The sequence below is a fragment of the Pimephales promelas genome, chromosome 13 (assembly GCF_988280905.1).
Source record: "Pimephales promelas chromosome 13, fPimPro1.hap1.1, whole genome shotgun sequence".
In the NCBI taxonomy this organism is placed as follows: Eukaryota; Metazoa; Chordata; class Actinopteri; order Cypriniformes; family Leuciscidae; genus Pimephales; species Pimephales promelas.
In genome coordinates, this window is record NC_142781.1 from 22,866,361 (window position 1) to 22,888,092 (window position 21,732).

General features: G+C 37.2%; 1 long non-coding RNA gene across 4 annotated transcripts in view; it reads left to right on the forward strand.

Moving 5' to 3' along the window:
• The window catches only part of LOC148976847 (uncharacterized), a 119,252-nt gene that overhangs the window by 85,358 nt on the left and 12,162 nt on the right, over positions 1 to 21,732 (forward strand). For 2 of the 4 annotated variants that reach the window (XR_016146033.1, XR_016146032.1), the window contains exons 3-4: positions 15,362 to 15,499; positions 19,142 to 19,300. The exons of 1 other annotated variant lie outside the window; for it this stretch is intronic. This is a non-coding gene — a long non-coding RNA (uncharacterized LOC148976847). The remainder of the gene's footprint in view (positions 1 to 15,361; positions 15,500 to 19,141; positions 19,301 to 21,732) is intronic. One more of the 4 variants, XR_016146034.1, reaches the window with a different exon arrangement.

Here is a 21,732-nt window from a genome sequence, read left to right on the forward strand (position 1 = left end):
CGATTCCAGGCGATGAATAAGGGTCTTATCAAGCGAAACGATCGCTCATTTAAAAAAAATAAATAACAAAGTTTAAGTTTTATAAGCTCAAATGCTCGCTTTGCTCTGTTCTGTGATACGCGTTCGTGACTCTCCTGTTCGAACTCGTTTATCAAAATGAACGAACCTTTTTTCGTGGTTAAATTTAGTACAATTTTAAAGTGACTACAAAGACAATCACAATGCTGAAACTCATTTTCAAGTTTTGGATTTTAAATCATGAATAAATGTTTGTGGTATACAGCCATAAATCAGTTGCGCGCACTGCAAATGCGTCATTTTTGAGCTCGTGCTTCTTCTGCAACACATACGCACTACAATACGTACTGAAAAAGGAGTGTGAACCTGGCGTAAGATAATGTAGCCAGTGTTTTACTGTACTGATGCAGGCCACACCAACTTATTGTAAGTCATCCAACATAGTTGTAGAGGCTGCTGTGTGGAGACGCTGCCCAACTGCAACCATACAAAGGTCTCATTCTGTAGTAGAGGAGGTTCAGGAATGTCCACGGAAGGTATTAGACAGTGGACATGTAAATATTTCCACATCGCTTCAGTTAAACTTCCTGGGGGCAGTTTTCCTTTGCTCTAAGGATTACATTTGAAGGAAATTAATCCTGGCACAAACTATGGAAGTATATTTTCTATGGAAAGGGTTGGGTTTTACTGAAGTTTATAAGACGAGAAACATTTTAGAGACAGAAATGGAGTTGGGTGTATAGAAGTTCAGATGAATGACTCTGAGGATGAGTGCAGGCTTTAGGCAAGAGGCCAGTGCAGAGAAACCACTGGTGTGGACAGACAGTGAAGAGTTACATTAAAGGAGGAGGAGGGTCACCATATATGAAAGGTGCTTCATAATATTTGTAAACCTAGAAGTCCTCATCACTTATTTTTTCATCAGCTGACTTTAATGATGAAGATGTGGGAAGAACTTTGTGAGGAAGCTGGGGGAAGTACCCTCACAGAAACGTCTTTATGAGTTTCACACACGATGCGCACCTGCAGAGACACACACGGTGTGTCAGTGGAAATGCACTGAGAGCTGCAGATAAACACTCAGCCACAGAGTGCCTGTGTTTGGCAGATCGTTGCACATAGGAAACTCTGTTTATTGAGCCAATCGCTCCTCATGGATTGAAAACACAAGGGCAGTTCATGAAGAAAATTAACAGGAAAGTAAAAAAAAGAGCATATGAAGAGTTCAGATGCAAAAGCCTCTAAATGCCATTTGAAATTTTCTTCTTTAATGATGATTTTTTATCAAACTTGTATATTTAAGTTCAGTAATTACACTTAAATGGCGATGATAATTACCTATTAATTGTTATTTAAGTGAAATTACTGAACTTAAATATACAAGTTTGATAAAAATCATCATTAAAGAAGAAAATTTCAAATGGCATTTAGAGGCTTTTGCATCTGAACTCTTCATATGTTTCCTATAAAAGCATGAAGAAATGTGACCAAAATTTAAAAAAAAACAAAACAAAAAAAGACTGCACTGGCTTTGTAGTTTTCTTACAGATATTCACATTTAACAGTTCTTCAATATCTGATCAATTGTTAGATGATATTCAGAGGTAAAGTAACTTCTTTTATATATTGTTGGAATAAAAGCCATTCATTATGACACGGACAAAAAACAAAGATAAAAATAAATTTATAATAAATATAAATACGTTTGTGACCATCTAGATTATTATTGTTATTAGTAATATATTATTATTATTATTATTATTAATACAGTCAGATGTGTAATAATAACAATAGCAATACTATCCAATCTCTACTCAAAACTGCTTTTCCAGTTGACTGCACTATGTGTTAAAAATCACAATATACTATAGACATACCAAATAAGATATAATGCCACCAATCAAGCAAATGTTACAACACAATATCTAGTTATTAAAAAAGCAACACTATTAAAGCTAGTGAACTATTCAAATACATTCATTTGAAATGCCTGCATTCAGCTTTCTCCATGGCATGACAATTGATGTGACCTGATGCTAGCAAACTAGATAAAGTAAACAACTGTTTATGAACATAATTAGCATTTTAAAATATTTGACATCTTTTATTACATACAGTGAGAGTCTCACATGCATAGAACTCATTTAATGTGTGGTAATCCTTCAAATGGGCCTGGCAGTATGGCCATTAAGCCACCATAAAAGATCATCTACTGAATATTGATGAGCTGGAAACCAACACTAGGGCAATGTTAGAGCTCTTGGACTGTAATATTCTGGCATTATATAAGTTAACGTTTCCATCTTGACATTGCCAGGTGGTTAAGGGAGGTCCGGATGATGATTTGGGGGCCTCACATTAAGTTTGTTTAACTATGTTTAAATACATAAAGATTTCTCCAGAAATATCAAGAACTATTGGGTATAGAGTGATTAGAGCCAATCTGATGTTTTGACGCAAAATTTAAGAACAATCTTGTGGTTAATGATCACGATAGACCCGAGAACATTTTTGTTTACATAAAGTGAATGGATGATACCTCCCAAATAAAATGCAACTTTACTTTTCCCTGATCGTCAATGGAGCTTTTCTAAAATTATAACTCTTAATTTTTGAGGGAAGGCCATAATGTACAATGTACAACTGGAGTCATGGAAACTCTCAAAAGAGGGAAAACACTCTTTGAGACACGTGTGGAGAAATCAGCCTCACGTGATAGGAAAAACAGAACCACAATATTTTCAGACTGTGTTACAGCACTATATCATACTTTTCATAACCACAAAATTATAAAAAGGGGCTCATGGGTAGAATATAACACACTTTTAGCAATAAAATACAGTACTGAGTCATGGTCACCTCTCACTTTCATTGTATGGACGACAGGAGCTTAGACATTCTGTTAAATGTCTTTTTTTGTGTTCAAAAGCGAAAGTAATAAAGGGTTGAAATAATATTAGTAAATGTTGGATTTTGTATTGAATATTAGTAGATAAGGAACTCCCGCACACTATCATTACTTGCACTTTTTAATCAAGTTTATTCACACACAACGTTTCGGTCACACGACCTTCGTCAGGAGTATATCATACTCATCATACTCCTGACGAAGGTCGTGTGACCGAAACGTTGTGTGTGAATAAACTTGATTAAAAAGTGCAAGTAATGATAGTGTGCGGGAGTTCCTTATCTGCTTGAATGACTAGCTGGTCTTATTATCTGACGCACCTATCGCCTGCAGGTGTGCGATGGAGTTTGGTTACGTATTGAATATTAGTAAAATGTACATTTCGGGGTGCTTTTAAAGATCTGAAAGTAAGGGTGTGCTCTGTCAACTAAGATCACAGTCTGTGGTCAGAAGAGATTAGCACTGGAGTGGAGGCACATGCAGACTGCCCGCTGACAGCATTCATTCAGCAGAAACAAAGTAAACATCTATAATGTGACTAACATGCATCGCCAGAAAAAATCTGCTCTCTTTGGTGCCTCGCAAAAGCAGTTCTTAGCAACTTTCTTAGCTTCTTTCGAAGCTCTACTGAAAAAAATCCACCATCACTGCTAACGTTTAAACATTTGGGGTCAGTACTTTTTTAAATTAATTATGCTAACTATAAGGCTGCATTTATTTGATTAAAAAAAAAAAAAAAAAATCTTGTAAAATCCATCCACCCATCCATCCACCCATCTTCTTCCGCCTATCCGGGGCCAGGTCGCGGGGGCAGCAGTCTAAGCAGAGATGACAGTAGGAATGTAGAGTCGATTAATACTAATAAATATTAATGTGCCAATAAACTATTGCCTCACATTTAGGGTTTGGGTCACGTTGACCACAGATGTGTGGCTGACACAGAACGACTATGTGAACTAAATGTGATTCCAAGCCTTGTCTAACACAACACAGACTAAATCAGCAGTCCTCTGGTCCCACGTCAGAAAGATGGTTTCCGACTACAAAATGTCTTGAATTATATAAGAAAAGACAAAGACTGAAGGCTTGTACTCATTTTTTTAATCAGATGTTCATGAAAAAATCTTTTGATTCCAGTGCTATCATTCTTGTGAAACCAGAAACGGTTCATGGTGAAATGGGGTGCAAATATGAAAAAACAAAATGCAAATAGGCAAAAACAACATGTGATTTGTGCTTTGAGAGGGCTAGGAAGATTTAATTCAGCATGTGGAATCAATTCATTCAATCATCAGTTCACTAGTGACTGTAATTACGGCCTCAGGGAAAAATGGATAAACTTTATCATATGTAAAACAAATTTTTTTTCAGGCTTCTTGAGGAAAATTGGACAAATAACAACTCTGAGGAGCATTTAACTGTCATAATTTAACAGAACGTGTATAAGATAAACATTCCAACTTGATCTGCTGATCTCTGACTCCTTCCTCTGAAGGTTAGGTTTAGAAAGCCCAAACACCTAAATAGGAGAGAAAAATTTAGCTGACATTGTTTCAAACTTTTCTTTCGAAATTTCTAGCTAGATCAGATTTCTCTAAAATGAATAAGAACCTCTACAATTATTCAAGAATACTTTATCCAAAACACAGACATTCGATCTAATTGCATGATCGCACTATATATTTATAAAAAAGTTACATACGGTATAAAGCCCATCTCCGAGCAACACATAGTAACGTGCCTGAAAGAATCAGTATTTCTGAAGGAAACTGTTGAGTGAATGATTTAGCAATTCATAAATGCTGCGTGCGAAATCGCATACTCTCTTGAGTAGGTACTTATTTTGGATAACTAATTACTTCATGACCGCAAAAAAAGTCTGGTCTATATAGAACGAGCATATTAATGTAATACATTACGTACAATATGTAATATGTAATCTACCAGCATCAGTTATGTCACTTTATGCCATTCACAAATCCTCTCCTGTAGCCTCGTGGGATAGTAAAGTGTCCATCGAATGCAAAATTCAGAACTTCTCCAGTAGGTCATGTGGGTACTTTTTGCCAACTTTTTTATGAGTACTGTGAATTTAGACATACTTCTTTTGTCACATTCTGTTTTTCACCTACTATATAAAGTATAAGTGTGTGATTTCGGATGCAGCCATAGACTTTAATTCCTGAATGAATCATTGTGTTTCAACAAAGATGAATGTATTATTGAATGAATTATTTAATAACTTATTCATAAAAAACCTGGGTTAAAAGAGTCACTGAAAAGTCATCCCCACTATTATTTTGACTAAAAGTTAGTCTGAAACACAAATACAAACAGTTGGAGTGATACAAACAGTTGCTATGTTTCCATCCATTTTATGTGAATTTTGGGATATTGCATAAAAAAATGATGGATGGAAATGCCAAGATGTGAATACATTATAAAAACTTGCAAAAATATATATCTGAGCTCAATTTAAATGGCAATTTTGGATGGAAACATAGCTGGTGAACAGTCCGAGGACTGTTGGACTGTTTTTTCAGCACTCTTTGATAAAAATTTTCAAAGTAGAACTGATTCCACTTGATCTTTTGGTTATCTTGTAGAGAAGGAAAAATATCCCTTCTCTAACCTGAGCAGCTTTACAGTGAAGTGAACACAGCCTGACCCCATGCACAGAGGAAGGGTGTGTCAATGGAAGGATATACAGCGGCAGAGGGTGGAATATAATGGGACCTTTTTTTTGTGCCACATACCAGTAGCTTTAATTTTTAAAGCTACACAGAAATTCCTATGTCGAGCTTGGCTGAAAGTACTGATGTCATTCCCCTAAAAAAATTTTTTAAAAATACGTCTGTTTTCTCATCGAAAGTTAGCTTCTGTCACATTGGATGAATACTGAGAGCAATTAACATTTTCAAGAATATTAATATACAAGCTGAAAATCCAATAACACGCTCAGCCTTATGACTTAAAGGTCTGGTGGGATATTTAATGTTACAATAACTACACAGTTTTATGAATTAAGAAACCCGGTACCCCATCATAACTAAACTATGTGGGTCTGAAAAAGTCTTTTGGTTTGGGTGAAGTCAGTGAACAGTCAAACAAGAATAATGACCATCTGTAAAGATGTGGTGATGATAATATAACTTAGACATTTTATTTATTCCCTGTGGATTTTAAAACCTGTCGTTTAGAGGTTTTGCCGGCTTTGTCACAAAAGGAGAAAATATCTATAACTTTACATATAATTCTTCAGGCAGGTCAGCATGACACTATTTAATATGGTTTTCAAACTATGTCATTAAAAGACTTATCCTACAATATTACTATCATCGTAACTCATGACCTTATTTCCATTTAAAAAGACTCAGCAGAGTATATTTCATCATGGCTGTGCAATAAATACTCCGTGAAAAACAATTCCTTTGGCTGGTTTATTCTATTAAAAAAAGTTAAGGTACAAACATGATTTGTGATTCTTTATGTCATTGCAGTTTTACAGTATGATTTTCTAGTTCAAATTATTTATGAAATAGTAATATAGCAGTACAGGAGCTCTAACACATGAAACCCTGGTGCTCATGCTGTAAGTTCAAATCTGTTGTTTATATCTATTTTCTGTCCTGTGAACACACTGGTGAATGTGATTTCACTAATACAACCAATATATTTATATCAAAAACTTGGAAGCACAGCTGTTTCTTCTTTAAACAAATACATATGATTTTTTTCCAAACTTCAACAATCTTTGGAAATAATCACGTAATCATGGTACAACTTCAGTTTTACTATCCTCATGCTGAGTTTCACATGATATACAAACTAAATATTTACAAGAAACATAAGGTTGAGGTTCTTGTTGAATAAAACCCCCTCCCAATAAAATGTATGTGTGTGGGGGGGACATAGCGTTACTGGAAGTTAGGCAGCAGGGAATGGAAAGTAAAAATGGAGACAGCATTAATGAATGACGGGTATGTGCCAACCATGGTCCATTTTCAAGCTTGGAAGACAGAACAGGAAGAGCAGCTCCTGAAGTTATACAGTTGTGGGGGCTAGTTAGTTACGTAGGACTACTGAGTCTGAGGTTAGTCTTTAGGGAAGATTAATGGGTCATTTTAACAGTAATATTAAATTATTCCATTTTATGATTATTAGACAAAAGTTATATTTATTATATATTTATAAATACATTTGTATATATTTTATTTAAAATATTAATATTATGAAACATATGTGCAGTATTTTAATATTACTAAATGAACATGGACGACATCTTCATTTATTCAAAATATATTCCATTTAAGATCAATTGCCAGACCCCCTGCTACTGGATGCCCGAGGAAAACTTGTTTTATTATGGGAAAGAGGCCTTTAAAGGTACAATATGCAGGATATTTGCAGGAAAATATCCAAAAAACACTAGGCCAATGTTATATATTTTGTTTAGTTGATTACTTGCAATATCCCAAATGACAACTGAATTATGCCGGTTATGCCTGTTATGCCTAGAAGGACGCTCACACTGTTGTTGTTTTGTTTAACACAGTCTCATCCCAAAAAGTCATATAACTGACGTCTTGGGGCGTATTTTGACCATACGTCAATATCCGCCTTTTTAGGGCCCCCTTAAACGTCGGTAGATGGCGATCCCGGGCCGTCATACAACTGACGCTTTACCTTTAACGTCAGTTAGGTGACGGGTTAGGTTTAGGGTTAGGTTTAGGTATGGGGTAGAGTTAGGATCCCATAACCTCATCTACCGACGTTTAAGGGGGCCCTAAAAAGGCGAATATTGACGTATGGTCAAAAGACGTCCCAAAACGTCAGTTATATGACGTCTTGGGATGAGACCGGGTTGTTTTGTTCAAACATTATAGACCATGGCGAGCAGACTTTGAGACAAAAAGAGGACTAAAACGAAGATCAACATCTTTTGAGATGGCGAGAGCTCCACATTCGCGACTAATTTTGACTTGGCAATGTTACACGTTACTTTATTAGATAGGTGAGCAAATGAAATGTCCTTATTCCTTTATATCAGCGGGACTTGCGTTGCGTGTGGCGCTGGAATACATCTACCACCCTGTTTCACACCACAGTCATGTTAAAAACTTTAATATATTCACTCATCCATAAAAGATCCATAAGCTTGACGATAAGATCCATAATTCCGCTTAATGTAGAATATCCATCATTAATAAACACCTTTGTTATTGTAAGAGGTTAGCGAACCCTGGTGGCGAAAAATCCTGCATATTGTACCTTTAAGACCCCAATATACTTCTAGTGAAATCGAATAATGTGAAATCAGGCCAAAACGAAGATCGTTTTGTGAGTTCGAAACAGCTTGCAAAGCAAACTTTTAAGAAAAGTTCACTCCGGCTGGGAAACAACAGAAGAACATTGTAGCCAGAGCTACTTCAATGACTATCACAGGTACTGGGATCAGTTGGCGTCCCAGTTAGTCTAAAGTAGTCTGAATATAAACACTTTAGGCATATCGTAGTGATTCATGATAGGACAAAAAAAAAACAGTTTGGAAGATAGATTCATGAAAACCAAAAAGTTACATAGTGCACCTTTAAGACATGAAATGCCTCATGCCTCAAGGCTCTGAGCTGTGACCCCCCCGGATTGAAATTTCACTTAACTTCACTAATTTAACAAAAATGTTTTTTTTTGTTTTTTTTTTTTTTTTTATGGTTAAAGTTCTCCTGAAGTCAAACCTGATAGAGTGAGTGAAGGACAAGAAGCATCTTGTCTTGGTTTGTCCAGGCCCAAAACCTCTATTATCTCTTTCAGCAGGGATGCAAGTAGACTAGCAATTACATAATGAGCTTATAAACTGCAAAAAGAAAAAGATAATAGGGCTCCGTTCCATGCCACTGGGCTCCTCACCATGTCCCTTAACAGAATGCCTGGAATGTCCTGAAATCTCGCGTTCCAGGGGGTCACCACAGGAACAACATGGCGTCAGTCCAGCTGAGAACAAACAGAGCAGTTATTGTTCTATTACTCAGCGATCCGTCAACCCCCTTCAAACACACACAAACATATGCAAACAGTAAAATCCAACAATTTTTGTTTTAAGGCAATGGCTTGTGTGCAGCAGCAGCTCCCCATGGGACGCAGGTGATGATATCTGGAAGATCAAATTCATCGTTGCATATTATAAATCAGCAGCTCGTCCTAAACCCTTGTTAAAACTGGCAGCTTTCAAGAAGAGCGTGAGACATGACAAAAAAAAAAAACAACCATAAAATGATCATTGCAAAATGATTGATTGTGAGCGGTGTCTCACAGCTGCGTTTGCAAAACTATATTTTGGATAATTCTCACGAATAACATCAAGAAAGCAATTTAGTCATGATGTATGAGTCCTGTAGGAAGACAAGAGACAAAATGTGCATAGTTAAGAAATACCAGACACTGAAAGAAAAAAAAAGCCATCATACGGAACGCATCATTAACTTGTCAGCTGAAATGACATCATGTAGACCTTTCTCAAAGTCACAAAATCTCTGTGTTAGAGCATAATTTAAATGACGTGAACAGTGAACTTTATCAGTTTTAATGCTGTAATTGGTTAATGCTTTACCCATCATGAACTAACAACAAATATATTGTTTATTTAAAATGTATTGGGTTTTTTTTTTTATTAAAAAGCATATATAAATTCAGGTTATGTTATTTTCTACATGCATTAAATAATTTTTACATTTAAAGTTGTACATATTAATGTATAAACAAACATGTATAATAATGAACAATAGTTTTGTATAGCAAAGTGCATTAAATGCACAATATGTACGTTTTTTTTTCGCCACAAGAGAGCGCAGTTTCCAACCATAACAAAGGCGTAGGTTTATGACGCAGTGATGAGCTGAATGACGGATAAGTGCAAACATTCATGTTTTTTAACATTACAGTTGTATAAGCAGGTCACAATTGCTAAAGAGACGGATATCACACGCGAGTCCCGCGGATATGGAGGAATAAGGAAATTTAATTCTACCAAACTACCTGCAAGTGCTGGATTACTCATACAGGTCAGTTTATTAGACAAATTAAACTTGTGAGGTAACGCAGCGCTGCTTCACTTGGTCCAACGTTACTATCACACTAAACGGCATTTAAATGTGTTGAACGTTATAATGTTTACTACCTATTAGTTTGTTTACTTTACGAAACTGTAAGCTAGATCAACATTAGAATAACATACTGACCATATTCTAACATTTCATCATGTTGAGCTAACGTTATTTAACATTGATTTGTTTCATGTACATTTCCTCACCTGTCTAATCATAAAGCTGTCAAGTCGTGACTCGTGAAGCTCTGTCAAGTACAAGTTAGTCGCGGACGTGAAGCTCTCGGCTCTCAAAAATGCCACGTTGATTGATCCTCATTTTACTTCTCCTTGTTTGTCCCAGAGTCTGCTTGCCATGGTCTATGTTTGAAAGAAACAAGAACTGCGTGCCACTAAAAGTTACATACTACGCAGTTGCCGTGGTTACGTGGCTATGTATGAACGGAAACAGAGGATAGCGCAGATATTGCGTCACTGAAAGGCGTCATTTTTTTTTTTTCAGGATGGCCACTTATTTAAATTTGGAATTTCTCTGAAATAAAAAATCTTTGGTGACTTTGAAGTACACAACTGCGGGAAATATATCACACTGTGCAAGTGATTTTTTATCACAAAATTCTTACATATTGTACCTTTAACCAATTTAGAAACAAGAATGACATTTTATTTTTTTTAACTCATGATACCTTGCATTACTTAATGTTAACAAATTTTATCTTATTTTAAACCTAACAAATGCCCTTTTGTGAAATTAAATCAAGTTGATTTATTTTTTGTTTGTGATTTATGTCTGTTTTACAATGGGGTTATTGTATTTAACAGCACAATAAGAACGGAACCATGAAAAGAAGCTTTTAAAGCAAGACAAACAGAAGCACAAACTACTATACAAAGAGCCACAGTCACTCTTGGTTAATGTTTTGTGCTATCAAAGGTCAATGCTTCAAATACACCCTGACATCACCTAGACTGGTGGTCCAGACCTGCGACAACTTTCTAGAGAGCAGACCTCATGGCTGCCGATTAACAGGGAAATCACTGACATCACTCTCCCTCTGGGCATCAAACTCAATTGTGTAAATGACTGCAGTAACTGCTATCTAAGAAGACCAAGTACTCCAACAGACGCTTGATAAGTTAAATTTAACATGGTGTATTTCTTTGGCTGCTCAGTATATCTCCCTGATGGTCTAGTTCAAATGACTGTTTGGGTGGCTTTTACCATGTGCAGCATGAACACAACGAGAATTGTTCACTGAAATATGCGTATCTCTAGAAGTGTGATATAGCCTATAGGTTGTCTTCCATGTTTTTATGCATGTATTTCAAGTATTTGTGAGTAAACCTAATTTTAAGCTGTTCTATATGAGCTTAAGATATAAATAGGCTAACAATGGATATTTGCATTCAGAGGTTACACCTTTTGGGGGTAGGAGAACGTTTGTCTAGAGACCGCATTCCTTTGTGTGCCAGTTATCCCTTAACTCTTAAAAACCTTATTACCTATTGTTTTACTTATTTGGAAATGAGACGCCGTTTATAAAACTCGATGATAATCATTCACATTAAACCATTTAGATTCTTGGGTGAGTTTTTGGTGATCTTCGCATGGGGGTTGAGGGGAAGAAATGTAGATTTGACAGTTAACATCACACTGTTTCCCTCAAGAAAAACCCAATCTGTTGCTGTTGTCGATCACAAAGCTTATTTTTTGCGATAATCCAAAAGTTTATCATACTTGCACGTTTCGTTCATCAAGATCATTTTCACAGATGAATACGTCTTTTATGAATTTTAAAGAGTAAATGCAGTGGCCAGAAAGCCATCACTAAGCTTCTGACAACTTTTGTGTGTATCTAAAAATATTTTCCCAGAAAGTTTGAGTTAGAATAGTTTGTAAGTGCACGATTATAACCATAACGATGCTGTTAAAGTGAACTGAGCTGACCTAGCTCATCGACAGCCTCTTTAGTCCCATTTAAGACACGTTACCGTTTCACAAGTGCGGTAAAACTGATGTATTTTATGTTGTAGAATAAAACACGAAAGTGTCTTGAGCTTGTGTTTACCAAGCTCAAGACATTTCCAATTTCCTATTTATAATGACCTATTTCAGCCATTAAGCCAAAATCCCATTGCAGAAACCTGTTGACTTTTGTATGATGGAACCTTAAATCCAAAAATACTTACTCCCTCCTACGTTTTGGCCTACAAAGTGATGTCATACCTGCACCACTCTATAATTCACTTGTTTCATTACTTGATGGATCAGATTTCATAGCTATAAATGACAACTGCTTTTTTTAAAAGTAATTTTGTCAAAGGTTTAATAGAAACAGGCAAATCGTTGTCACTTAGGAATAAGATTGTGTAAATGTTTGAATCGAGATCGCGATCTTTTAACGGTTAATCTTGCAGCTCTAAAATACACGTATGATATTTTAAAATGCCTCATTTGGCTTAAAAATAGTTCAGACCAAATGTACACTTGATGATTTATTGCCGTCATCTAGACTTCAGCGTTTTAAACTTAAGACCGTTTTACAGGAAATACCCCAAAGCCAATCTCTGACAGACAGCTCTATCTTTGCTGAAAGTATTTAATGTCACTGAAAGGCACTTCAGCAGGTGGGACAAAGAAATGGTTGGTATACATATGACTAAATACAAGTGACTGGGATGACAATGAAATGAAATCTCTGAGATTTGACCTGCAGAAGTCTCTGCTTCATTGTTCTTTCTAAAGACTTTGGATGGTGGCAGACTGCTGATATTGCGCCAGGGGCCACTAGATTGTTGGATGATATCAATATCAACCGCCTAAACCTCTAGAGAAAGCCTGGGCCACATCTGATCATTCTCATGATGCCTAAAGTGTAGAAAGAAATTCAAAAATGCAATAAAATTGATTGAGGTTGTTCTTTTCAAAATAGAGAAATTAGCTTGGTGGTATTCTTGCGTGTGCATTGTAATATTTCAGTGAATGAAAACACACTTATTCCAGGAAAGAATACTCCATCTATAAAACTATTTTCTCTGTCTGAGACTGATTGAAAATGTTTACATGACCCTTGTGGCTACTTTAGTGATTATGAGATGGATTTTAGTCCATTTGATGTTGTTTCCCAGTGCTGTTTTTGATCCATTACAAACAAATGTTGTTGTTTTTTACTTCTCTTTGAGAGGTTTGGGCTCCTCCTGGTTCTGTGGCACTGTGTTTTGAGGGTTTTTTTTTTCTATTTTTAACTGAAATGTGTATATTTGTACCAAATAGTTCCCAAATAGCAAATGTGCAGTACCTAAATAGCATTTCAACCTTTTGCACTTTCACATCTCTATTTGAACATACTTACCTCTCTCCTTGTGCTCTGACATGTTGTGTTCTCAGGGTGTGTGTGTGTGTGTGTGTGTGTGTGTGTGTGTGTGTGTGTGTGTGTGTGTGTGTGTGTGTGTGTGTGTGTGTGTGTGTGTGTGTGTGTGTGTGTGTGTGTGTGTGTGTGTGTGTGCTCTCTCCTTCCACTGAACTCAGTGGCTCTCATCATAAAGGTATCTTTGTGATAGCCTAAGGTCTAATGTAAAGCAAGGGGGCCAGCCGTTGCAGCTGTGTTACTTTCCTTGGCTGGCCTGATTTTTGAGACTCTCTAACACCACAGACAGCCTAGTTATGCAAACACATCTATCAAAAGACTCTTGGCCCTGTGGAAAAACAGTGCTCCAAAAAGTCATGTTTTCTCTTCCCAGAGGCACTGTAAGTATCAAGCCAGGAAAAAAGATAAAGTCTGCCTTTTCTAAACCAGTCCTGAATGATGAACGACCGGTGAAGTCTGATTACACATAAAATGATTTGAATGAGCTGGTCCTTTTTTAGTGAATAAAGCAGTGTGAGTGTGACCAGTTTAGTCCAATTTCCAAGTTAATGACTCTTGGGTGGCTATTTTTAGTGAATCAAACACACACAGAAGAACCAGTGTAATCTTCCTGACAAATGAGATTCTGATTGAAACTGTTGAGAAAATGATTTAGCGATTCATAAAGGCTGCATCCTTTCTTGAGTATGTACTTATTTTGAATAAGTAATTACTTAAAGGCCGCTAAAAAATGTTATATATATTAAGGATATTATTTGGATATATTAAATCCGCCATGCTGTCATGTGACCCACCAGTGTCAGTTGCATCGCTTCACTGCCATTCACAAATCCTCTCCTATCGCCTCATGGGATTGTAAAGTGTCCATCATATGCACACTTTAGAATCTCGCAGGAAGTAATTGGTCATCTGGGCACTTTTTACCTACTCTTTTATGAGTACTGTGAATTTGAATATACTAATTTTGTCACATTCTGTTTTTTGCCTACAATATATATGAAGAGTTCAGATGCAAAAGCCTCTAAGTGCCATTTGAAATTTTCTTCTAGAATGATCATTTTTATCAAGCTTGTATATTTAAGTTCAGTAATTTCAGTTAAATTGCAATGAGGATTACCTATTAATTGTCATTTAAGTGAAATTACTGAACTTGAATATATAAGCTTGATAAAAATGATCATTTTAGAAGAAAATTTCAAATGGCATTTAGAGGCTTTTGCATCTGAACTCTTCATATCATGAAAGTATGCAATTTTGGATGCAGTGTAGTCTGATTTCTGAATGAATGACTCTAATTAGACCGCTTTTTTTTTTTTTAGTTAATCAAAAACATGTGCAACCAGTATGATTTCCAAACAAATGACTCCTACTGTATGAACTAATAGTTTTTAATAAATCAAAATCATGTTGTGTGACCAGTGTAGTCTAGTTCCTTAGAGAATGAATCCTAGGTTATGGTTGTTTTTAGTGAATTAAAACACACACAGCCATTGTAGTCTGATTCCTGAACGAATTAATCTTGAGACGATTCTTTTTAGTAAATCAAAACCAAACAGTGTGACCAGTGTAGTCCAACTCCTGAGCGAATGACTTTTTTTTACAGAAAAATCTGATTCTTTCTTACAGTTTACTGCAAATTTTTACTTAGTGTTGTTCTGTACTGTATTAAACCTTAACATTGTTCAAAATGTTCTTCTTTTCTGTTCCACAGGAAAAAAAAATGGCAACATAGTCGTAACGGCATGGCAGAATTTTTATTTTTGGTTGAAATATTTCTTTAATGGTAACACAAGCAAAAACAGAGCATTTTTGGTTGAAGCCAGACAGAGTTAAAGGATTGCAGACAGAGGGCTGTGGTTAAGATTATTCTAGTGATTGGTGTGGGAAATTGGTCAAGGAGTTTTATTTTTAGATTGTTATCCGGATTTTGGTCTCAATCTTTAATATTTGTTCATTCTTATGTGACAGCTGCGCTGCAGCCGGTTTGTTTTCATAGCACTGGCCCGACAATCCTGGAGACAGTGAGTGCCCCTGTTTCTCCTCCAGATGCGTGCTAAGGACCAATAGACAGGAGAAGTCTTCTCATCTAATTGAAGTCAATAACAAGTAAGGAATGTTTCTCCACTTTTTGAAGTTTTTCTTCAAAAGCTCACAGGATCTGTTGGGGGAATGTAGAACATCACTTTAGGGCTGCAGTAATCTGGCCTCATGGGCCAGAGGGCAGAAAACATTCCAGAAATTTTTCCCAGTGGCAATGATAATGACCTTAAGATCGAAATTTGTATACAGGTACACACTGTTCAGCGACCCGCTAATGTCTTCATATAATCCTACATGAAGTCAAGGAGAACCCCTCTGCCGACTATAAACGATATAGGTATAACTGTTTCAATTGGTTGCACTGCCAAGAAAGTGTCTGTGTGTATAATTCACATCTTTCCAGATTGTAGTTCTGCACAAACCTACAATAGCCTGAAAAGTTTACATCATACGAATCAAAACCTAACGTGTATAAAACACTATCAGTCAGATGTCTTTTTGAGAACATGCCAGGCTTTTTTTCAGCTCTTCCAAATCCTTAGATGGTGTGTAGACATTGTGATTGTTCTGTGCATTGTTCGTTACGGCCTTGTTTTCACTTTCTCAGCCTTTGAATTCACCTTTGGCTAAGCCCCGCCCCCCTTAGTTACTGTTGCTACTTCCGTCAAACTTCATCTGGGCTCTGGTTTGGTATCAGCATGGCTTATGCTGTGACAGCTCTTCCTGCTGAAATGTTATCAAAGCAGCAAATAAAGTGTCTGATAGAAGTAGGCAAAAGGGACCTATGCTTTTGAAGGCTATATTCAAGACATATGAAACGCAAGAAACAACAAGGCATCCAAATAGAGGCAAAAGCATAACGTTACCAGTCAGTCAAAACATGAACCACCGCATTTCCTACTAATCGAGACGGAGGCTGGGACTAACAATATCAGGGAGCAACACTGTTCATGCAAAGCTGGGTAGGTCTCTATTCACTTCTATAATCATTATTACAAAGCAAACGGACTACACGAGTATAACGTTGTTTATTAGCAACGTAGTGTATCAGCCGAAATACGCTATGAGAACCGAAATCATAACCTAAAACATTATAAAACGGTCCAACTAGTATAACTTCACAGTAAGGTTAGAAGCAAAAAAGATGTGCTTGTTGATCTTTGAGGGGTTTAGCTGACTAAGGACGTCCATACAGTTTAATCCAAAGACGACACTCGGTTTTGGGAAGGGAAAAAACGGACACCCCCTCCAACCTCACTGGGAAACGCGTATCTGTGTTACATATACCCCAGGCACAACGTTTAACCATATTTTTGATAAAACTACGACTGTAATAGCCTGCCGAGACCAAAAATATGAGACGGCTGTGTTGAAAGTCAATGGAGCGCTGTGAAAAAGGGTCGGACCTCTGTGGGAGCTCGTTCTTGCCTGCGCTGCGATTGGTCAATCTACATTCTAAGGAGTGGCTTAGCCAAAGGCGAATTGTTACGAAGAGAATCATTCTCAAATAATTATTTTGTTTTGTTATTTGAAGAGAAATCTAAAGAGACGTGAAATCCCGGGCTTAAGTTAAACACGCAAACGCTGCATTCCAGCAAAGGCGGCCTGTCCCAAACGAATTAATTTCAACACCTGATCTTGTTCTGTTGAAACAGCTTGGACCCTCATATCACACATACTTTCAGTTTTACTCCAGTTTGAGGCCAGTGGGTGCCTCTTTAATCTGTGACCTCGCCATAGACCTCGTGTAAGTTTGTTGACTCCCACTCTTCCCTTTCTCCAGGCATTCAGACGAGTCTCTGTGCGAGTGTCAGGTCATGTATCCCTCACCTGCTCCGTGGGCAAGACAAGCAGATCCCTGTTGACACATGCAATAGTCAATGTATTCAAGCTGACAGTCTAATGTGCCGGATTAATGTGTGCGCTGGGTGAGATGGATAGATGGATGGGCGAATACATGATTCTCTCCAGTCCCCCTTCTTCCTGCATGCCTCATTTGGTCCTTTTTAAGTGTCTTAAGCTTGGCTTGTCTGGTAGACCATTGAAAGCATGAGGAGAAGTGCAGCAAAATTAAAATCATGCTACATGACAACCAATTAGTCAATAAAATTAAGTAGTAGTACACCCAAAATAATTGAATAATCATTTAATCATTAATAAACATGAATCATCTTCATGTCATCCCAGATAATTCGTCAACTAAGGTCGTATGGATTACCATTGCGTTTTTTTCGTGGTTTTTGAAGCATCGACTATCCACTTGCATTATATAGACTCACAGAGATAGATTATTTTTCTAAAATCTCCATGTGTGTTCCACTGAAGAATAAAACTAACACACATCTGAGATGGCATGAGGGTGAATTAAATCCAATGGGCATAGGAAAACTCGAATACTACGAACCAAAACACATCTTCCTTTTTTAAGAATGACTTAAGTGGCGTTCTCTTAACTCCAAGTCCTCCAGAGTCGTGGCGTGGCCAAAGCCAATTCTATAGACCGCTGTTCGCCAGCACCACCTTGTTTGTTTTCAAGCAGCAGGGAAATCACCAATGGAAATCGCGGCGCCGAACCGTCACAAATCGCCCACTAACTCTATACACGATGTGATTGGCCTGACCAGAGTTTGTTTTTTCCACTTTGAAAGCCAACGGAGAGTTGCTAGGCCACACTGGCTGCAAAATATTTTTTGCTGCCGCTAGGGTGCATGTAGATTTATTGGCTACATGTAGGCCATTTAAACCAGGAATATGTAACATACAAAATGAGTTTCTTGTTTGTCTTCCAACGGCTACAGACTTCTTTAGAGGATTTGTCAAGAGTGCAGCTTTACTGCTGGCCAAGGTCTCTCTCAGTGGTGACATCTGACCCAAACGTTCACCGATGCAAGATTTTGCGAAGGTGGCAGAATTATTTCTTTGATTTCACTCTCCCCTGCAGTTTGTGTGAGCTTCATATTTGATCTCAGGTCAGTGAGTTGAGGGGAACAAGTCTCCCCTTTGTGCCTGGCTGCAGCTTTGAACGGTCTCATACTCCTACAGACCGTGCCAGAGCAAAAGAAGTGCCAGTCACCCTGACCTGTCTGGCTGATGCCAAGCGGGACTTCCAAACATTGTATTGTTGAATGTTGTAATCTGGCCCTTTAAATCCCTTAACTGCCTACTGTGTTCTTGTAGCTCATTGGTTGTTCAGAAACGCACTCCTTTGTATAGAGCATGAAGTTACGTTGTTAACGTTAGTTGTTGTTCTTGGAAGTCGCTTGCATGCTCATCGCACGTCAGAAAAACTGCCGTCAAGTTCCGGAGCAAGAGTGCAGCAACCTGATATAATTCTGTGCTCATGAATGTAACACTGTTGGTGAGTGCGCTGTGAACTGTAACTTACTGTATATCAGTGTCCGAAGAACTTCAGTAAAACTTGTAAAAGCATCTCCTTGTCGTGGCTAATTTCACCCCCGTTTCCTGTGCATTAAAACATAGCAACAGCACAACAGTATTAATATAAAACATTGGCTCTTGAAAGCTTTATTACTGTCCTGAAAAGCAGGCACTTAGAAACACCATAAACCAGAACTACAAAATGCAACATAAAAATGGATTTATGGGACTTAACAAAATGTTTACAAGCCCTTTGAGTTATTAATATTTATATAAAAATTAAAAATTAAATAAAAATGTAGTAAGCTAAAAATATGATCTTTCCATTAGACCCCTCTGTCGGAGGTTTTCCTTGACAGTTTGGAGACCTTAAGGAGCAGGGAGGATACACAGTTGCATTACTCCCTTAGTAAGAACTGGCTGCAATTCAGCATCTCACACACCAGGAAACAGCCTCAAAGACTTCCAGCTTACACTGAAAGAACTGAGGTAAGCGCACTAAAGCCTCGCTGAAGAATCACTGTCTGTGTCAAAATAGTCGGAGAACGGGCCATTAAAACATCCTCCCTCTATTAAAAAATAAATCTGATGATCTCGAAGCAACTTGGAAGCCACAGAATGCCACAACTTAAGCCACAGAATGAAGAAATTAAAAAGTAATCTTGACTTCATATCTCACAATTGCAAATGTATTTAACGTCTCCCAATTGTGATCTCACTATGTGACTATATTTCGCAATTTCAACTTTTCCTCGTTATTGTGACTGTCATAATTGTAACGTAATGTCACAATTGTGACTTTATATATCACAATGTGACATTGTTTCTGTTATGGATATGCAAACACAGGAGAGGAAGATGGATGGTGAATAGAGATTTATTGATAATATAAAGGTGCAGTGATATGGTAAGCAGGGTAGTGGAGTCCAACGGATGATCTTAATGGACACACAGAGGAAAGGAAGATGCTGGAGACAGGGGGAATAGTCCTGAATGCTCAGAACAGTTAGCACGTTTTTCCTGACCTTTTCCTGCACAGGGAACACTTACATAATCACCCATTGGCCTTTTCAGTATATCACTATGTCTTGCCATGGTTATGACTTCCATTGTGGGAATCTTAAAAATGCATAGAGCCAATAAGCAGTTTTTTTTTTTTTTTATTAACTACAGATGATGTTTATGTGCGGTGTGTGCTTTCACGCTGTTCTGTCCTGTTGGGTGTCAGACACTCCCTCTGGCAGCTCAATGAGGTGTTAATGCCGCAGTTGAACTGATTGGACCGGGAACCTTTCAACGGCTCTCAGCCCCACCATGGTGGTGATGTTTTTAGGGTTTCATGTCAAACACTTTAGTAACACCTTTTCAGGACCATACCACGCCTTGTAGAGAGAACACTGTTAGGTACGCTGTGAGTACAAAGAATTGCCTTGTTTTTGCCCCTACATTTTATTACGTCTTGTTGCTTACACATTCTTTACCTTCTTGTGGTGCTGATGGGGGGTACACTATAAAAGCACTGGTTTCCTTCTCATGCAATCCCAACGGTTTCCTGTGCTGCATAAGTGGCATATGTGTGTTGTGTTTTCACATGTAAAAAAAAAACAAAACAAACAATTGTCAATGGAGTCCATCAACTGTTTGATTAAACATATTATTCAAATATCTTCTTTTGCGTTCAGCAGAAGAAATAAACTCATAAAGGTTTGGAACAACTTAAGGGTGAGTAGATTATGACAGAAATTTTATTTTTGAATGAACGATCCCTTAAACTCCACTGAGAACTGCAATATGACCTAAGAGTGCTCGTCTGCACTGCAGAGTGTTCAGTACTGCAAAGATTTACACCTTGTGAGCCATATTTAAGTACAAAAATTCTGTACCTTAGTGTGAGTTCCGAAAAAGGAAGCACTTCAACCTGTTTTGTCAGAGGTCATGCTCTAAATGTTTGCTCATACATTACTTGCTGTCATTCCTCACACAGATTAATGACACTGTTCACAAGGCCTAAACTCTTGCGGTACTGAACACAGCTCAGCTGAACTGAAGACATGCACTTTCATGACATTTCATTTTCTTTTCATTTCTTTACTTTTCTTTTCAATTATTTTTATGTCAATTCTTGTCATTTCATTTTTTATTTTATTTTCATTTAATTTCCCTGGGCCCCACTTTGAAAACATACACTCTTAGAAGAAAAGGTTCTATTTAGAACCTTATAAGGTTCTATCAGCGCTACAGTATGTATTTGGAACCCCTAAAAGGTTCTATACAGAACACTTCAGGGTTCTTTGTAACCAGGAAAAAGGTTCTATATGGAACCTTTTGGATTCATTCATTATCATTTGTTTTGTCCTTTCCGGATTAAATGTTTCCCTAAAATGTATTTATGAGTGCATGTGAATGTTCACAAAATTCAAGATATGGGGGTTAGAAAATGTATATATTCATATAATTTTATGTAATCAATATCACACGAAGAGTGCCGTTTCAGTTTTTCTCCTCCAAAAATCAACATGATTAAAATGGTGATATTAAGTTACTACAACAGTTTAATAAACAATAATTTAATTACAACAACTAAATGTTGCAGAATAATGTAATATATGAATGAATAATAGCCTATAAAGAACCTTTGTGCCAAAAGTGTTCTTTCTTGTCATTATAGAACCTTTTTTAGCATAAAGGTTCTTTGGAGTTGAGTAAAGGACCCTATGCTTCATATACCCCAAAGAATCCTTTTTTCTGAGTGTATGAGTTAGGATAATATACTGCAGTTTTTTTGTTTTTTTCCAAGGGTTGTTTTTTTATATAATTTTTAAGCCATTTATGTGTACTTGATTTTATATTTATTTTTCAAAAGGTAGACAGACATTAAGGGTATGATCCTCTCTTGAGCCTTGTTAACTGTGGTGCCCTTT